Here is a 19,853-nt window from a genome sequence, read left to right as displayed (position 1 = left end):
ATTTTTCGCTTCTCTCATATTTCGCTTCTCCTTCTGGCAATTTAAGTAAAACATCAAAGCTAATTTCATGCTGATTTAATTATTCAAAAGTGGTTAGATATAAGGGATATTTTCTTAAATAATAATTTTCATCATATTACTATAATCAATTTTAGCCTTCAATTAAATTACTTAACCAAAATAGTCTTTTTATTATATCAAATTACAAAGTTATCCTTTTAAACCTTATTCACAAATCACAATCACTTTCTCTATTTCAAAGTATTTTATCATCTCATCAATTCAATCGTTGATGATAGTAAAGAGCTATGAATTAGTTGTAGTGTGATTGACCGATGCCAGAAATGTCCTCATTGATCAAATATAAATTATTGTAATCAATGGAGCTATGAATTAGGATGAATGCTATGATTGTCGAAAGAAAGAAAATGCATCCAATTACTTAATTTCACCAATCATTTCATTTCCATTTACTCCGATCCGTGTGCAATAATAACATCAATTATTGATATTATTTAATTACAATTCGACATTTTTTATACTTTTTATTGTCAGCAAAAGGCCCACTAGGCACGGCCCACCAATGCTTTAATATATAATAATAACTAAGCAACTTGGCACACTTTGTTAAATTAACTAAAAAATTGTGATAAATGCATTTATGCTTAATTTAAACATATTTCATATAGTGTTTTAAAAATTCAGTTAGTTTTGGTTTTTTTTTTGGTTTGCATAAAAAAGATAAATAAAATGATAAGTAATGGGAGAAAGAAAAATAACTGCACCCACAAAGAAAAATGGATGTGGGAAGTTATTTTTTGAAATATGGATTTTACTGATGAATATTATTTGATTTCCCATTTTTTTCTGTAAAATAGTAAGGGATTATTTGAAAATTAGAAAAGGCCATAACAACTTACCAAAAAATTATTATGAGACTCACATCTTTAATATAATCAAGAGAGATAATAATAAACAATAACAAAAGTGGAGGGGAAAATCCCGGTTCAATCCTAAATGTTTGGACACATTCTCGGTTCAGTCCTAAATGTTTGAACGTTCCCGGTTTGGTCCCAAATATTTTTCAAAAATTCCCGATTCAGTCCTAAATGTTTTTATGTTTCCGGTTTGGTCCCAAATATTTTAAAAAATTTCCAGTTCGGTCCTAAATGTTTTAGGTTGCAGATTTCGTCCTAAATATTTTCCAAAATTTATCGATTTGGTCCTTTCATCTACAAACAAAGTGTGATAAAAAAAACTTACAAACAAAAGACAAAGTTAAATAAAATAGAAGCTAATAATAATAATAATAATAATAATAATAATAATAATAATAATAATAATAAATGAGCAAGAATTTCTTTCAAATGAAAATATAATATAAATTATGCAAAATAAAATTATAAAATAAAAAAATAATTGAACCGTGCAATCTTATAGTTAAAAAAATTATCAATCACAAACAAATAAACAAATATTTTATCAAATAACTAGTATTACTTATTTCACAAAATATTTGAAATTTTCAACAAAATTTTCAAGAGAAGAATACTTATGGTTAACAATTAAGAAAATATAATGAATTATTTGACCACTGTTGAAGTAGTGATATAAAATTAAGTTTTATTTAATAGTAAATTTTTCTCAAATACTAATTTTTTAAATTATAAAAAGAGTTTTAAAAAGATATAAACCTCCAGATTTTTTCTTAAATGTGCAAGCATCGTGAATGAGAATATAACAAAATTAATAGAAATGTGAAATAACATCATTAAATTTTAATTCCTCAAATTTCGTTTATTTTATTTAAGTTTTTATTTTGTAGCATCATGAATTTAATATTTTCATTTTGAACATTGTGTAAAATTGATTTAAATTTGGATAAAAACTCTAATAAATTTGTGTTTTATTTACAACTTTTTAAATGTTAAATATATAATAAATAATATAAAACTCAATTATAAATGATATAACACTACGCGGTGTTAGTTTTAACATACGAGTAGATGGAAGGATCAAACCGAAAACTTTTGAGAAATATTTGGCACGAAATCGGCAATGTAAAAATATTTAGGACTGAACCGGGAACTTTTGGGAAACATTTAGGAACAAACCGGGAACGTATAAACATTTAGGATTGAACCGGAAACTTTTGAGAAACATTTAGGACTAAACCGGGAACGTCCAAACATTTAGGATTGAACCGAAAATGTGTCCAAACATTTAAGATTGAACCGGGATTTTTTCCCAAAAGTGGACGTGGAGAATTTGAGTGCGTGCGTTGACGCCCTACCTGTTTATTTTCGGGTTTGAAATTTGCTTTAATTTAATTAAAGTGTTGCTTTATTAAAAAAAAAACATTTGGGCCCCCATTTTAGGCCCATATATAACTGCAGATAGCCCAACCCACTCCACTTAATTCGGTACCATGACTATGCATGCGCTTTCTGTCCGAGTTAAATGACTCAATCCCATCCTCGTAAAAACACAATGCATGCGAATTTGGGTGGCACTCCTTCCCATTCATAAAGATAACAGAGTCACGGTATCAAATATTTATATTAGTGAGATGAGTGATTCAATGACCATCTATGTCAAAAGTTAAACTAGTACTTTTAGAATAAAAGATAATAATTTTTTATTGACTGAATTGAATAAGACTAAAGAGATCCGTCTCAAAAAAATAAATCGTAAGATAATCTAATTGTAATTTATAAAAGACATTTATGCCACGTTAACTAGAAAATTATATATATTTATATAGTAGCTAGTGTGCGTTCTTTCTATATATTTTAGATGCTTAGGTACCGTTTGGTACATAAGATGAAAGTAGGATGAGACACAAATTTTTACTCATCTCATGTTTCTCTCATTTTTTTGTTAACTTAATGATATCTCATGGCCCGGTATGACATTAGATGTAGGCTTGATGACAAATACCTCTCAACCCATGGTATTAGTGGAGGATGAGTGTCATATAAGTGAAATTATGTGAAATTGACAATGATAATTAAGAGAATAAACACAATAATCCTACAAAATCAAAAATATACAAAACAACATATTATTCATATCTATGTTTTGTTTATCCATATCTCATCATGTTTTTATTCATCTATCATACATCTTATCTATGATACCAAACGATATCTTACTGTAAGTACATGTACTGCGATTAGATATTATAATTCATGTGCCTTAAATTCTTTCTATTGTGTGGAGCAAGAATTATAATAAGAAGCATTAATCTTCTATATATATATATATATATATATATATTATGTTATGCATCTTCAATTAAAGTACACCATGTAGAATTCAGTTACGGCGTCGCCTTGTATAGATTCTCAAAGACTAATCGAGATAAGCTGCAACTTAAAAGGGGATTTATTCCTCAGAAAAAAAAAACTAACTGTCATGCATCTTGATCATGTCCATGACTGATGTAACAGTTGTTCTTTGGAATCTCATGCAATTTGTGAATGCATTCGGTGTGTGATATTCCCATTAATTTCATCGCATGCATGCATATGTGTGTGTGTTCTATGTTTCATGATATTAATTTGTCTCAAGAACTAAAGCATTTCTAGATTTTTATGTAACACCACTTTATCAACATTCCCTTTTCTTTTATTTGCATCTCAGCTTTGGAATAAATTCTTATGGTTTGCATTATCAATATCTCCTGCAATTCCACCTTCACTTAATTAACCATTATATAACACTTTTAATTTAGGGTAGGACGCGGAAAATGTCACCTTCACATTTCATGAGCTTAGCTTAACTTGCTCGAGAAAAGTTAAGTTGAGAGATATTTAGGTAGTGTTTGAGAGAGTTTCTAGGAAATACTTTTTCAGGTAGGACGCGGAAAATGTCGCCTTCACATTTCATGAGCTTAGCTTAACTTGCTCGAGAAAAGTTAAGTTGAGAGATATTTAGGTAGTGTTTCAGAGAGTTTCTAGTAAATATTTTTTCAGTTTTTTCTTAACAAAATTTCACAAAATTTCAAAATTTTATTAAAGAAAAGCTGAGAAGTACTTTCTAAAAACTTTCTCAAATACTGCCTTAAATGAGTAGTGTTTGGGATTATTTTATGAAGCACTTTACTTAAAAGATCAAAAAGCGCTTCCTAGAATCAATCTCAAACCTAAAAAAACTCAAAAATGTTTCTTAAAAGCAATCACAAGCACTACCTTAATATCACTGATATTCTCGCATGTCTACATCTTGAAGCATCTAGGTAGCAATATGGGTTTATGGATGTATATGTAACTTTTACTTATGCTTGAAGCATATATTTTTTAGAAAATCGATCGCATTATTCTTTTCTTAAATGAGAACATAAGAAAAATCTAAAATATGTATATTGTATAAATTTTTTTCTTATTCGCTTTTCCTCGAGGACCATAATCATAAATATGTGTGTATATATATATATATATATATATATATATATATATATATAGTGCTGCACGCAATTATGTTATATATCCTAGATAAGGTTCTCTGCGTGACCAGTCAATTAGGGTGGACATCAGTTTTGACAGACCAACTACTCTTCACGTGTCCAATCTAGTAGAATTTGAGTCGTCACATGCGTCACGAAATGAGGTAAGTGGCGCAGGGAGATACCCGACGAAAACCCTTCGACGTTCAAGTCGGCGATCACCTCAAAATATGTACTAAAAAAACTAAAGTTTTTAGAGCATAAATTGAGAGATACCTTGCAAATAGAGAGCTAAAGTCTATTTATAGAATTTTCTAGATGGATAATGGACTTTTGAGGGTGCGGGCCCACTTATGGGCTTTACTCAATAATCTATTGGTGTAACGTTTCGTTTCTATCTTAATTGATGTTATTTGAGATATTAAGTGATTTCAGAATTCGAGAGCCGATTTTTATTAATCAGGGACCTTTTTGTAATTTTTGAAAATTTCAGGGACTAAAACGCAAAATTGAGTTTTGTTATATATTTGAACTTTGACTAAGTCCTTGAATCACTCCATCATCCCCTCCACAACGTTCCTTCACCATTTTAGGCGATCAAAAAGCTTCCAAGCTTTTGTGATTTCGATTCTAGCTCAATCCGTCCGATAGAATTGAATTCTGACTTGATATCTACGATCACAACTTCGAGTGCTCCGTTTGGATGTAAGTTTATCTCAATTTTGAGAGGTTTGAATTTTTGGATGTTGTTAGAATTAAATTATATTCGGAGAGGATGATTATTAGATAGCGGTGACAGTATATCAAAGACGGTTCGAAGATCTAGCGACGATCAGATTTGATATGAATTTTCTTATTATTTTCGAAGATCTGATTTTTGAGATGTGTTGGTATTGTGTTGGATATGATGTTTGAGGATCGGAATGATTATATTGAATTGATATCCTGCTGTATGTGTTTCCGATTTGATCAGTTTACAGCCGTTATGCCGTCAGTTTGAGTTTTGGATATCGTTTCGATATTTTGATCGTATCGAGTTTGATTGAGTTTTGATGTCGATATTGATCTGTGACTTCTTCTGAAAGATTGATTGGGAGTCCTTGGAGTTGCTAGAGTTTCAGCTTTTGTCAGTTTGAAAGAGTTGAGCCGGTATAGTATCGATGTCTTTCTATATCGATTGATGAACTTGAGTTGATATTGAATTGAGGTTTTATTGTGTTACAGATTGAAGAGTGTGAAGCGACGAGAAGAGGTATAAGACGACTTTGGAATGAAATAAGGCGATTAACTTGAATTCGGATTGATTCGAGTGTCCTAAAAGAAATCACATATTGCATGTTTATATGCTTATTAAACTTATGATTGAATTGATTTTTTTGAATGCATGAGATTTCATATGAATTCATATTGAACCGATTGATTATTCATTTTGAATTAGACGATCTGAAGATTATAGTTGAGTGGCCTTGGTAGGCGATTTACTATAAGTGTCGACTAACTCACTATAATGCCCTAGAGTTTAGAGGATTAAAATATACCTCATCCACCTCGAAAGGGGAGTTCGGTGTGATTGTTGGATATTTTAACCTCGGGATCCCAAACCGAAGAAAGAAAGAAGAATTCCTTTTGATTATCTGAGTCTAATAATCCAGAAGTTTTAAAGTCATGCATATCATTTTAATTCCTCAATTGAATGAATTACTTGAGGTATATGTGGAATTTGATTATATATCATGTTTTGATATATTATGTGATATTGTATGCTAGTCTCTTTTACTGGGAATATTATTCTCACCGGATTATCCGGCTGTTGTCTTTGTTTGTATGTGTACTTGGCAACAGGTGGGGCAGGACCGAGTCAGAGGCAACATGGCTAGATGGTTGAGAGGATAGAGTGAGGCTTGGATGTTAGAAGTCGTTTATGTATTCGAACTCCTTTCTGTTTTTGAATAAGTCCGAATTAGATGGATTTTATGCATGTTATATTTGGAGGATTGTATAACTCTAGACCTTATCCTTTTGTATCTTGTCGAATAGGATATTATGTTGTTGTGGTATGGTTTGAGTTGAGTTTGAATTGGAGAAGGAAAACCAGAATTTTTTTGGTACAGAGCATCTCGCTCGATCGGTTAAATCTTACCGATCGAGCGAGCACCCCTGTACTGAGGCAGAGAATAGGACTTTTTGTGTCCGCTCGATCGGAAAGATTTTACCAATTGAGCGGAGGCCCTTTTTTTTTGGACAGTGACTTTTGAATTTTTGGCCGCTCGATCGGTAAGATCTTACCGATCGAGCGAGCACCCCTTTATTTTTATTTTTTTTATGTCTTAATCCTTACTGTTTAATTGAGTTGGTCAATTGCTTTAACTTAAGATTATGATTAGAATCGAGGCCTCACAATTGGACCATTCCATCCCAAATTATTACACACTAAATTTCATTAATTATGAATCTATGGTCAATATCTATCAATATATATAACTTAAGCAACATTTTTACCCATCACAGAAGACTTAATTGAGCAGGGTTTCAAACTCATAAGATGGATCAACATACTAATTTATTTTAATATTTTAGAACAATCTCCCACTTGAGACATATAAGTAATTCATATATTCTATATACATGCAAAACTTGATTTAGCTCTTTCTATCTAAATCAAAATATTTCTTAATAATCTGGTTTATTAATCATGTCAATATAGAATCAAATAGAGTTTCACAAAAGTTATAAATCATTAGACCCATCAATTATCATAATAAAGACATAACCATTAACATATATAGATTAAGAATGAATATAACATTGAAATACATAATGTGATCCAAGAAAAAAAAACATGTATTTCACAAAAGTTATAATGAATTATTTGACCACTTTATTTTAGAGTAGTCAAAATAAATTTTAATCTCTATAAAAACTTAAATTATGTCAAATAAGTCAATACTCAAACCAAACATAAACTCTCATTATACAAACATATCACCTATATGGACAAACATCAATGTATATATATCAATTTAGTAAGAGTAATGCATGCTTGTCTAAACCAATTTAAATTATTGTAGTCGAGTCACAACATCGGACATTCTCATTATGTACTCCCTTATGTTCCCTCTCTTTGTACCACATCGAGAAATATTTATTCAAAATAGTACTCGTCTTGACATTTCCGTTTGCAACAGAATTATCTCCTATTTGATCGAATGAATTTTTTAGCATATATCTTTTTCATTAAGAATTTCACCCCTTATAATATCTGAAATGATGTGTTTCATATTCATTAGACGCATGTAATTTGATCGTTTTAACTATTCAAAAACACATCTTTGATCAACAGAACATCCATTTGGCCGACAAAGGTGTGGAATTATATTCACTCAATGCAAAGTCTAGATCCATGCAATCGAGTATTATTATAACATGATCTTTTCATTTTTGAATTTTGAATAATTAATTAAGTACTATAATGTTGTTCAAGTTGGCAGATATAAAATATGTTAAAACAAAACAGAATGAATGCTCATAATAAATAATAGTTCATGCACAACTAGACCTGGCCATGGGCCGGGTCCGTTCTGGGTTGGCATTTAACCAACCCTTAACCGGCCCGCCTATGGCCGGTTCCGGTCCGGGTCCGATTAACCGCCGGTTCAAGGTTCGGGCTAACCCGTTAAATTTTAAAAAAAAAAATTGCAGCGCCCCAGCGCTTCCAAATCAGAGCTGGGGCAAGACCGCAAGTGAGCAACTTCAATTTTTTTTTAATTTTTAAACAAATTTTTAATAAGACATATTCTTTAAATAATCTCAATCAAATATTTCATATCTCCATAATAAAAATCTATTACATTTATTAAATAAACAATATATTAAAATTTCAACATCTTATGTGAGGCCTCGATTCTAATATTCTATCCTTAAGATAATATAAACAATTATCATGCACCATCTATAAGATAAGGCAACAAGTAATTTTTTTTTTAATTTTTCGGGTGAACAGTGTTGCGCTCGATCCTATAAAAGTCCAGGATCGAGCGCACCAAATTTCAAAACTCTCTGCCGAGAAAAAGAAGTGTGCCGCGCTTGATCCGGCAAAAAGCCAGGATCGAGCGCACCATTTTGTGAAAATCTCTGCCTCGGAAATAACGGGGGCCACGCTCGATCCTGCAATAACCTAGGATTGAGCGCACCCCCTTGCCCAGAAAATTTCAGAACATGGAATGTCTTTCCTTACAAACTCAATCCAATCAATAATCATAACAACATGCATCAATCCAAATTCAAAAATAATCTCGACTACTCGATACAACAAGATACAACCAAGGTTTAAGTTTAGTAATTACTTCAAAATATAACTAGATTCGCATGCATTACAAAACATCAAAAGTTCGAATACATTCGACTTCTAAAAACCAAGCCTCACTTCTAATCTCTCGATCCTCTATCCACGTGGTCTCTGACTGGTACCTGCCCCACCTGTTTCCAAGTACACATACAAACAAATACAACAGCCGGATAATCCGGTGAGAATTGACATTCCCAGTAAAAGAGACTAATATTCTATCAAATAAATATTTCAAGTCATATATGAACTCATTCTTCATATAATCAATTAATCCAATCAAATACTGAATTAAAATGATATGCATATCTTTAAAACTTCTGGATTATCAGACTCAGATAATCGAATGGAATTCTTCTATTCTTTCTTTCTTTCTTCGGTTTGGGATCCCGAGGTTAAAACATCCTACAATCACACCGACTTCCCTCTCGAGGTGGACGAGGCATATTTTAATCCACTAAACTCCAGATCATTATAGTGAGTTAAACAACGAAGTAGTAAATCGCCTACAAAGCACTCGACTACAATCTCTAGATCGTCTAATTCAAAATAAATAATCAATTCGGCTCAATATGAATGCACATGAATCTAATGCATTCAAATAACAATTCAGACATATATTCAAATAAGCACATAAGCACATAAACATGCAATATGTGATTTCTTCTAGGACACTCGAATCAATCCGGACTCGAGTTAATCGTCCTATTTCATTCCAAAGTCATCTTATACCTTTATTCGTGTTGTTCACAATCGTCGATCTGTAAAACAACAATTCTCAATCAAAGTTCCCTCAATCAAAATCTATCCAAATCCATCGAGAAATAAAGAATAACATCGACACTATACCGGCTCAACTCTTCCAACTGATCAAAGCTGTAAGGCTCTCAACTTCCAGGACTTCAAATCAATCTATCAGAAGAAGTCATAGTGATCAAATTGATATCAAAACTCATATCAAACTCGGTATAACTCAAAACATCAAACCGATATCTAAATCTTAAACTGACGGCATAACGGCTATAACTGATCAAACCGGAAATGCAGACAGCAAAACAACAACTCAATAAACTCATTCCAATCCTCAAACCTCAATTTCAACACAATCTCAACACATCACAAAATCAAGGTTTTCGAAAAATAATAAGAAAATCATAACAATTCCGAACGTCGCTCTATTTCAAAACCGACAGATAATAAACGACCAGAACTCTGTCAAGAACAACATACTCGAAACTCGAACGATTCTAACAACATCCAAAAACTAGAATGTATCCGATCGTAGAAAAACTTACGATATAACGGAGCTCTCGTTGCAGTGATCGCTAAACTGCCTTCAGAAATAGATTCTAACGACCGGATCGAGCTCGGAATGAAATCACAAAGCTTGGAAACTCATTTGGGTCGGCTTAAATGGAGGAGGCGTGCTTGAGGAAGGAGGAGAAGTAATGGACCAAGTCAAACTAGACAAGATAATATATAAAATCCATTACTTGCGTTTTAGTCCTTGAAATTTCCAAAATTTTCAAAAAGGACCCTGATCAAAATTAAGTCGGCTCGTGAACTCTGTAATCTCCGATTAACTCAAATAAACTCATTGAAGATAAAAAACGGGGCGTTACAATTCTCCCCCTCTAAGAAAAGATTTCGTCGAAATCATCAATATCAACTCATAAGAAGAAAATTAAGAATTCAAGAATAGAATTAAGAACTCACATGTAGTAGCCCGTACCCTAATTGAGTAATTAAAGGATTAATGCTAATTAATTGAATTGGGTATTGGACGGATCGGAAGCTCCGAAGGCACGATCGGAAGCTCCGAACAGGATCGGAAGCTCCGATGAGCGATCGGAGGCACCGATGTTATTACGTCAGGCATGACGTGTGGTTGGATCGGAAGCTCCGATCAGGACCGGAGGCTCCGATCACCCCTATCCGAAGTCAACAAGTGATATTTTGACACGTGGCAGATCAGGATCTTCGGAAGCTCCGATGGCAGGATCGGACGTTCCGATCGAGGTTCGGACGTTCCGATCAAGGATCGGAAGTTCCGATCGTTGTCTATAAATAGAAGGCCGAGACTTCACTTTCATTTGCCAATTCCGAGTTCTCCTTTCCTTTCTAGTCCTTTTGGAGCTGTTCTAGTCTTCTTAGGCTTGGTCCGGAGGTCGGCGAGGCGTTCGGTAGTCGTAGCGGAGTTGTGCCCAAGTTCTGGAGGCATCGACATCAAAGGGCTAACGACGGACGAAGGTATAGCTTTTGCTTCCTATAAATATTTAGGAGTATGCAATAGCTTAGTTAAGGCTTTTAGAGCACTTTAATGATAGTAGTATCATTTGGCAGTGTAGAGCAGACTATAGGCGTGGACCTAGAGTTGGTAGAGCTTGCACTGTATTGAGGTACGAAAGTACTGTTCGAGATATCCTGACTGAGCATGCATGTATTATGTGACCGCATGATTTATATGCCATGATATTATGCTGCATTCATTTGCATCTTGTTGTATCTCCTTCGAGATGTCTGTTAGTAGGGTTGTACCCTATCCTGTTAGTGGATGGACTTCCATCGATTTGGGTCCGGCGTTTCCACGATTATGTTGGAAAACTGGCGAGTTCCCAGACCAATTACGATTGATACCCGGTGCAGCGGAAGTTTAAAAATTTTGTTATGGAACAATTCCATAGTGTGGGTATCAACCGTTCATCGATTGAATTACGTGTGTGTAAAATTTAAATAACAGTTAAATAAATTTTACCTCAAATCTCGCAACGAGATTAATGGACACCAACAGAACAATTCTGCTCTTGTTGTCTCTCCCTGGAACCGATGAACTCCTTCAATCAGGTCCACGAACAGAGGTTTAATCCCTCTGATAGATTGCACTAGAAAATCTATCAGAAGTTTTCTGCGAAGAGAATACACGAATTTGATTCGTTATTCCTTACTGCGATTCAAAATCACAGACCGGAATTTTCTCGGGCAGAGGGGAGGGGTCGGCCGAAAACGTTTTTGAGAGGGGTAGGGTTTCGAAAATCCTGTCTCAAAAATTATGACCTGTTGTGTGTAATTTCTGTACTGAAATAACTTATTTATAATGCAGGCCACTAACACCTTAGGGCCCATTAATCATAAGCTGGGGCCCGACAAGCAAAGCCCGCTCGTTCAGAAATTAATATAAAATTCATCGTGACTCCGATTGATGAAACGATTTCACCAATGTGCACAGAAACCATTTCTGCACGTTTTAAAGTCAAAATAAATTTTCCTGAATCCGAATTCAGTGGTTTCCAAAAATGTCCATCCCTATGTCATTTTAGGAAATCCTACTCCTTACTCTTATTTAAGAAGTCCAACTCCTTAGTTCATTAAATTTAACTCTTTAAATTTAACTATCTCAACGGGGATTAAAACTCCATTACACTGTGTGACCCTCAATGGTTCAGGGATACAGCTAGCCGTGGGCTCACAACTCCTTGTGACTCGGAACAACACTTTCCGACTTGCCCAACGAATCATGGTAAAGCGCCTAGCAACATCGCCCCATGATTCCCTAGGTATCACTGATAGTGCCTACAAGAACCAGTAGATTTTGGTTAGCGTACAGTACGGTCCCTTCATCCATATATCCCGATCGAATCAACAACCATTGGTATATCGAGAGTCGCTCAAGATTCGATAACTATGCAATACATCTTGAAGATCAAATTAGTGACATCGCATGTGCTACTAAGAAACCATTTCTTAAATCACATCAAGTACTCTGGCCAGAGATTTGTCACACTAATATCTCCTCAGATCGCATAGGATATCCACACTCGCAAGTATGTGGTGAATCCTTGACAACAATGCATTGACTCCTATATGTGTCGTAACTGTACCCAATCTCGACACCTGATGACCCCCATAGAGTCGGTAAACGAGTCAAAGTACAGCACTAGCATATAGAGTCTCCATGATGTTTCAAGTCGTAAGGACTAATGGTGTACAACCAAAACCGCGGACTTTATCCACTCGATAAGTGATAACCACTTGGAAAGTCCGGATAGGGTAGTTCGACTATTCATCCTATGAATATCCATTTGCATGCTTCGAACATCTCCATGTTCCCTACCAATGAAACGTGGTACTCCGCATCGCAAATGCTAGTCTCAAACTCGAGCGATCCTTATCCTTATTATCGGACGGCTCAATTGACTAGGAACGATTTTAGAATATACAGTGACTATAAGATGTATTTCATGATAGACATCTCCATGTTCTACCACATCTTACATACACTATAGTATATTCAAGGTCTTTATCAAAACAACAATAGTATATCACAATATAACAATATGAAGTAATATAAAGTCATTGCCATAAAAGTGTAAATAATATTAAACAAAAGATTGTTTATACAAAGAGTCAACAAAGCCCATAGCCACACAGTTGGCTCACTGGGCACCCACTCTTACAATCTCCCACTTGCCCTATAGCCAACTAGTCATACTACGTAGACCCATTGCTTCGCGATGTTTGTCAAACAATGGTCCTGGCAAAGGCTTAGTAAGTGGATCAGCGATATTGTCTGCAGAGGCCACTCGTTCGACAATGATGTCTCCTCTTTCCACAATCTCCCGGATTATGTGGTATTTCCTCAGTACGTGTTTGGATCTTTGATGAGACCTTGGTTCCTTTGCTTGAGCAACGGCACCCGTGTTGTCACAGTACACCGGGACTGGACCAACAAATTCAGTAATAACGCCCAACTCTTGGACGAACTTCCTCATCCAAACGACCTCTTTAGCAGCAGCTGATGCTGCAATGTATTCAGCCTCAGTGGTGGAATCCGCTGTGGTGTCCTGCTTGGAACTCTTCCAAGAGACAGCACCGCCATTGAGCATGAACACAAATCCAGAGGTTGACTTCGAGTCATCCACATCACTTTGGAAGCTAGAGTCGGTATAGCCTTCCAATTTGAGATCTCGTCCTCCATACACCATGAACATATTCTTAGTCCTTCGCAAGTACTTAAGAATGTCCTTCACGGCTTTCCAATGCATTTGACCAGGATTAGACTGATATCTGCTCGTGACACTCAGAGCAAATGCTACATCCGGTCTGGTAGATATCATCCCATACATGATACTACCTATAGCTGACGCATATGGTACATGTGTCATATTCTCTATCTCTGCATCAGTCTTGGGACACATAGACTTGGATAGAGAAACTCCATGACACATGGGTAGATGTCCTCTTTTGGACCCATCCATTGAAAACCGTTTCAATATGGTATCGATGTAGGTTGATTGAGTGAGTCCTATCATTCTCTTAGACCTATCTCTATAGATCTGTATCCCAAGAATGTAGGATGCCTCTCCCAAATCCTTCATCGAAAATCTACCTGATAACCATATCTTTGTTGACTGCAACATCCCTACATCATTCCCAATGAGTAGGATGTCATCAACATAAAGTACTAAGAATGTCACCGCATCCTTAACTACTTTCTTGTACACGCAAGGTTCCTCCGGGTTCTTGATGAAACCAAAATCTTTTATTGTTTCATCAAATTTCTGGTTCCAACTTCTTGATGCTTGTTTTAGACCATAAATTGATCTCTGAAGCTTGCATACCTTATGCTCGCTTCCCATGGATGTGTACCCCTCAGGCTGCTTCATATAGATTTCTTCCTTAATGTCTCCATTAAGAAAAGCAGTCTTCACATCCATTTGCCATATCTCATAGTCATACCATGCAGCTATGGCAATCAGGATTCTTATGGACTTGAACATTGCAACTGGTGAAAAGGTTTCATCATAGTCAACTCCTTGCCTTTGAGTATAACCTTTCGCCACCAATCGCGCCTTGTAGGTCAATACCTTACCATCAGGCCCAAGCTTTCTCTTGTAGATCCATTTACACCCTATTGGAACAATTCCATCGGGAGGATCTACTAAAGACCAAACTTGGTTTGTATGCATCGAATCCAATTCTGACTGCATAGCTTCAAGCCATAAATTCGAATCCGCATCAGAAATTGCTTCCTTGAAGTTTCTTGGATCACATCCAATGTCGGGTTCATCTTGATCCCCTTCAAGAAGAAGACCATATCGAACTGGAGGTCTAGAAGTCCTTTCGGATCTTCTAGGTGCAGGCGTGTCCAGCAATGGTTCCTGAGGTGTAGGATCGTTATTTTGTATTTCGGGTTCTTCTCGAACTTCTTCGAGTTCCATCATCTCGCCTTTCTTATCCAATAAGAACTCCTTCTCCAAGAAGGTGGCATTCCTAGAAACAAACACCTTTGTTTCAGCAGGATAATAGAAATAATATCCGATTGAATTCTTCGGATACCCTACAAAATAACATAAGCTGGATCGACTATCCAACTTATCTCCCACTGTCCGCTTCACGTAAGCAGGACATCCCCAAATCCTCAAGTACGAATACTTAGGAGCTTTGCCATTCCATAACTCGTATGGTGTTTTGTCCACTGCTTTAGTGTGGACGTTGTTCAACAACAATACCGCCGTTTCAAGCGCATAGCCCCAAAACGAAGGTGGAAGCTCAGTGAAGCTCATCATAGATCGAACCATGTCCAACAAAGTTCGATTACGACGCTCCGATACACCATTAAGCTGTGGTGTCATAGGAGGAGTCCACTGAGAGAGAATCCCATTCTCTTTCAGATAGTCCAAAAACTCGGTACTCAAGTATTCTCCACCTCGATCCGATCGAAGTGCTTTAATACTTTTACCTAGCTTGTTTTCTACTTCAGCCCTGAATTCTTTGAACTTTTCAAATGCTTCAGACTTATATTTCATTAAATATAAATACCCATACCTTGAATAATCATCAGTAAAGGTAATGAAGTAGGTGTGGCCATGTTGAGTCCCTACTCTAAATGGACCACAAACATCTGTATGGATCAAATCCAACAGATTCTGACTACGCTCAGGTTTCCCTTTAAAAGGAGATTTAGTCATTTTTCCTTTTAGGCAGGATTCACAAGTAGGTAGAGAGTTAATATCAGACATATCAAACATGCCCTCTCCCACTAGCTTGTTCATCCTCCTTGAGGAAATATGACCTAGTCTAGCGTGCCAAAGGTTTGCCGGGTTTTGACTATCGATTTTCCTTTTGTTTGTTGTCGCCGGTTTGTCAATACAATTCACTGGAACGTCTTTTAGTTTTAAATTGTATAGATCGTTTTCAAGTTGTCCATTTCCAATTAAACATTCATTCTTGTAAATATTGCAAATCCCATTCACAAAATTACAAGAATAACCATCTCTATCAAGCATAGAAATAGAAATAATGTTTTTAATTAAATCTGGCACAAATAAAACATCTCTCAACAATAATTTAAAACCGTTCTGCAATATCAAACAAACATCTCCAATGGCCGTAGCTTCAACTCTGGAACCATTCCCGAGCCTCAGCTGGGTCTCACCCATTCTAAGCCTGCGACTTCTTGTCATCACCTGCAAATCATTGCAAATGTGAGATCCACATCCGGTATCCAATACCCAAGAAGTTGTATTAAGTGACATGTTTATTTCGATATAGAACATACCCTTTGCAGTTCCCAACTGCTCAAGATACTCCTTGCAGTTGCGCTTCCAATGACCCGGCTTCTTGCAGTAATGGCAAACATCCTTGGATTTTCCATTGTTTGAAGCCTTTGTCTTTTGCTTCTTCTCGAGTTCCACTTTCTTGGGTGGGGCAGAACGTTTCTTGCCCTTCATACTTGGCCCCTTCTTAGCAGAAGATGAGGAGCCCACCAAGAAAGCTGGCTTATCCTTCTTAAGTGTGGATTCATATGTAACGAGCATATTGACCATCTCTTCAAGGGTGGCCTCTATCTTGTTCATATTAAAATTTATCACGAATCCATTAAATGAAGAAGGAAGAGATAGAAGCAGCAAGTCCACATTGAGTTCATGCTCCAACACCAAATCTAGGGTCGCCAACTTCTGTATGAGCCAAATCACTCGTACCCCATGATCACGGACCGAAGTCCCTTCACGCATGCGGCACGTCATCAACTCCTTAACAGTAGCGAACCTTTCAGCCCTCGACTGAGCCCCAAAAAGTTCCTTGAGTTGCGTGTGAATGTCAGCAGCATTCACCGTGTCCTCAAATCGCCTCTGGAGTTCATCAGACATCGAGGCTTGCATATAGCATTTGGTCTTGATGTCATGGTCACACCATGCATCAAGTTTGGCCAATTCCTCCGGACTTATGTCAGCTGGTGCTTCCTTCGGAGGTGCTTTCTCTAACACGTAGAGCATTTTCTCCGAAGTTAAGACAATCTTCAACTTCCGGAACCATTCCGTATAGTTGGCGCCAGTCAGCTTGTTTTGTTCGAGGATCGAGAATAAAGGATTTCGCGAATTCATTGTATGAAATACTGAAAAGGAAAAACAGACATATATCAATGATTGTTTAACAATTTACTAAGACATAAAATAGGCGAATTTAATTTTATGAATCTCACTCCCACTATTTTAACGATTTCACCACCCTCTAGTGAAAACGGGAAACTTTTTCCTTAGTGAGAACATGGAGTCCAATTGACAAACTTATGGTCCCGAATAATATCAGCCAACCATAATTCTCAAAAGGTAGAGCCCAATTGCTTCCAAAGCAACCCCATGTGTTTACCTCATGTCCAATAAGGGCCCAATAATATGACGCCGTTTAAAGTGACATGTCAAGATGACCCATCAATATTAAGTTGTGATGGACGGTCGCCATGTGGATCCCCCAATAATATGAGCCGATCCCATGGGAGTTCCACCCAACTTACAACATTTGTCGATCCAATGTACAGCTTTCCGACGGACGGGCCCCCCCAATAATATGAGCCGGACCGTATCCGCGGGTAGCATCACATACATTGACCGTTGATGGAAGGTAGGAACATTTAAACAATATTTAAATTTCCTTTATTTATCTTGATATAAATTTTAAATCATATTTAAAATGAGGGATTTTATTTATAAAAATATTTGTCTCATCATATTTAATTTATTGCATGCATTGCCGGATTCACGCAATTTATGTCTAAACATGCATACAATCATAATATCACATATTATATAGGATGATCGATTCCATTTCTAATTGACCCGTGGTTGCCAATCACGGGTCTTAGTCCAATCCTAGGTAATATGCAGTATGCAAATGCAATCCTATTACATATGCTTCCAATTTACATTTCTTCAGTCTTCATTGTCTGCTGGGCCCACCATCTTCAAATCTTGATCTCCCACTAAATCTAATGTATTTACAATAAATAACAATGACAAGTAGGGGATACATTTTTAGGGGGTGGGAACGGGCTATAAACCAAGCCCACTTTTATTACATATGACATTCATATCGGGCCATAAACCAGGCCCATTAATAAAACCAACAACAATAAAGACAAAATGTAAATTCCTAACATACACCTACAAAATTGGTCATGGCAATCGATCATCCTTATCCAATAACATTTAATTCAAAATTAATTTATTGGATAACATGCTGTGGCAATTCAAATTTAAACAAGATAAAATCATATTTTATATATAAAATCACATTTCACATATAAAATCATATTTTATCTCCATATCAAATAAAATCATATTTTATCTATAAAATCCAATTTTACAAATAAAATCATATTTTACTTAATATATCATAAGATCATATCTTATCATCAATTGTACCAAAATAATTGATTTCAAAATTCAATTTACGGATAAAATATTAAAATTTTCCAAAAATTCAAATTTATCCAAAATCAATTTTAAAATTTACGGACTCGAACAATTCGATCCGAAATCTCGTGAACCAATCAAAAACAATTTTTGACCGGACCAAAAATAAAATTTTAACATATTAAAATTAATTTTTAATAAAATATTAATTTTTCCCGCGGGCCACCCGGGACACTCCCGGGTTGGCCCGCACCCGGGGCGCGGGCCGGGGCAGCCCGGCTGCCCCCTTAGGGCAGCAACGCTTGCTGCCCTGGCGGCGCCTGGCGCTGCCGCTGGGCGGCGCCGAGCGCTGCCCTGGGCAGCGCCGAGCGCTGCCCTGCGCAGCGCCCAGCGCTGCGCTGGGCAGCGCCGTGCGCCGCCCTGGGCGGCGCCGTGCGCCCCCTTTGGGCGGCGCCGTGCGCCGCCCCTGGGGGCAGCGACCATCGCTGCCCCCTCCGGGCAGCGATCCAATCGCTGCCCGGGTTTCGCCCCCGGAAAAAAAAATTTTTTTTTTTATTAAAAATATTTATTTTGTTTCAAAAACCGAGACTCAAAAATTTTGTACAATTGATTAATTCAATCGATTGATCTGAGCAACCTGGCTCTGATACCACTGTTGGAAAACTGGCGAGTTCCCAGACCAATTACGATTGATACCCGGTGCAGCGGAAGTTTAAAAATTTTGTTATGGAACAATTCCATAGTGTGGGTATCAACCGTTCATCGATTGAATTACGTGTGTGTAAAATTTAAATAACAGTTAAATAAATTTTACCTCAAATCTCGCAACGAGATTAATGGACACCAACAGAACAATTCTGCTCTTGTTGTCTCTCCCTGGAACCGATGAACTCCTTCAATCAGGTCCACGAACAGAGGTTTAATCCCTCTGATAGATTGCACTAGAAAATCTATCAGAAGTTTTCTGCGAAGAGAATACACGAATTTGATTCGTTATTCCTTACTGCGATTCAAAATCACAGACCGGAATTTTCTCGGGCAGAGGGGAGGGGTCGGCCGAAAACGTTTTTGAGAGGGGTAGGGTTTCGAAAATCCTGTCTCAAAAATTATGACCTGTTGTGTGTAATTTCTGTACTGAAATAACTTATTTATAATGCAGGCCACTAACACCTTAGGGCCCATTAATCATAAGCTGGGGCCCGACAAGCAAAGCCCGCTCGTTCAGAAATTAATATAAAAATTCATCGTGACTCCGATTGATGAAACGATTTCACCAATGTGCACAGAAACCATTTCTGCACGTTTTAAAGTCAAAATAAATTTTCCTGAATCCGAATTCAGTGGTTTCCAAAAATGTCCATCCCTATGTCAT

The 19,853-nt window shown here is 36.5% G+C and overlaps 1 long non-coding RNA gene across 2 annotated transcripts; it reads left to right on the top strand.

Annotated features, from left to right (window-relative positions):
* Positions 1-5,016: 5,016 nt before the first annotated feature.
* On the top strand, positions 5,017-6,469 carry LOC140867538 (uncharacterized). 2 transcript variants are annotated; one of them, XR_012145173.1, is made up of 4 exons: positions 5,017-5,152; positions 5,533-5,596; positions 5,672-5,699; positions 6,290-6,469. It is a non-coding gene; the product is annotated as an uncharacterized lncRNA (long non-coding RNA). The 2 variants fall into 2 exon arrangements; XR_012145172.1 differs by having other exon boundaries at positions 5,022-5,596.
* Positions 6,470-19,853: the final 13,384 nt, after the last annotated feature.

This window comes from Henckelia pumila, chromosome 4 (genome assembly GCF_033568475.1).
Source record: "Henckelia pumila isolate YLH828 chromosome 4, ASM3356847v2, whole genome shotgun sequence".
Classification (NCBI taxonomy): domain Eukaryota; kingdom Viridiplantae; phylum Streptophyta; class Magnoliopsida; order Lamiales; family Gesneriaceae; genus Henckelia; species Henckelia pumila.
The sequence above is the reverse complement of the archived record's forward strand: the minus strand, read 5'-3'. Positions and strand labels throughout refer to the sequence as shown.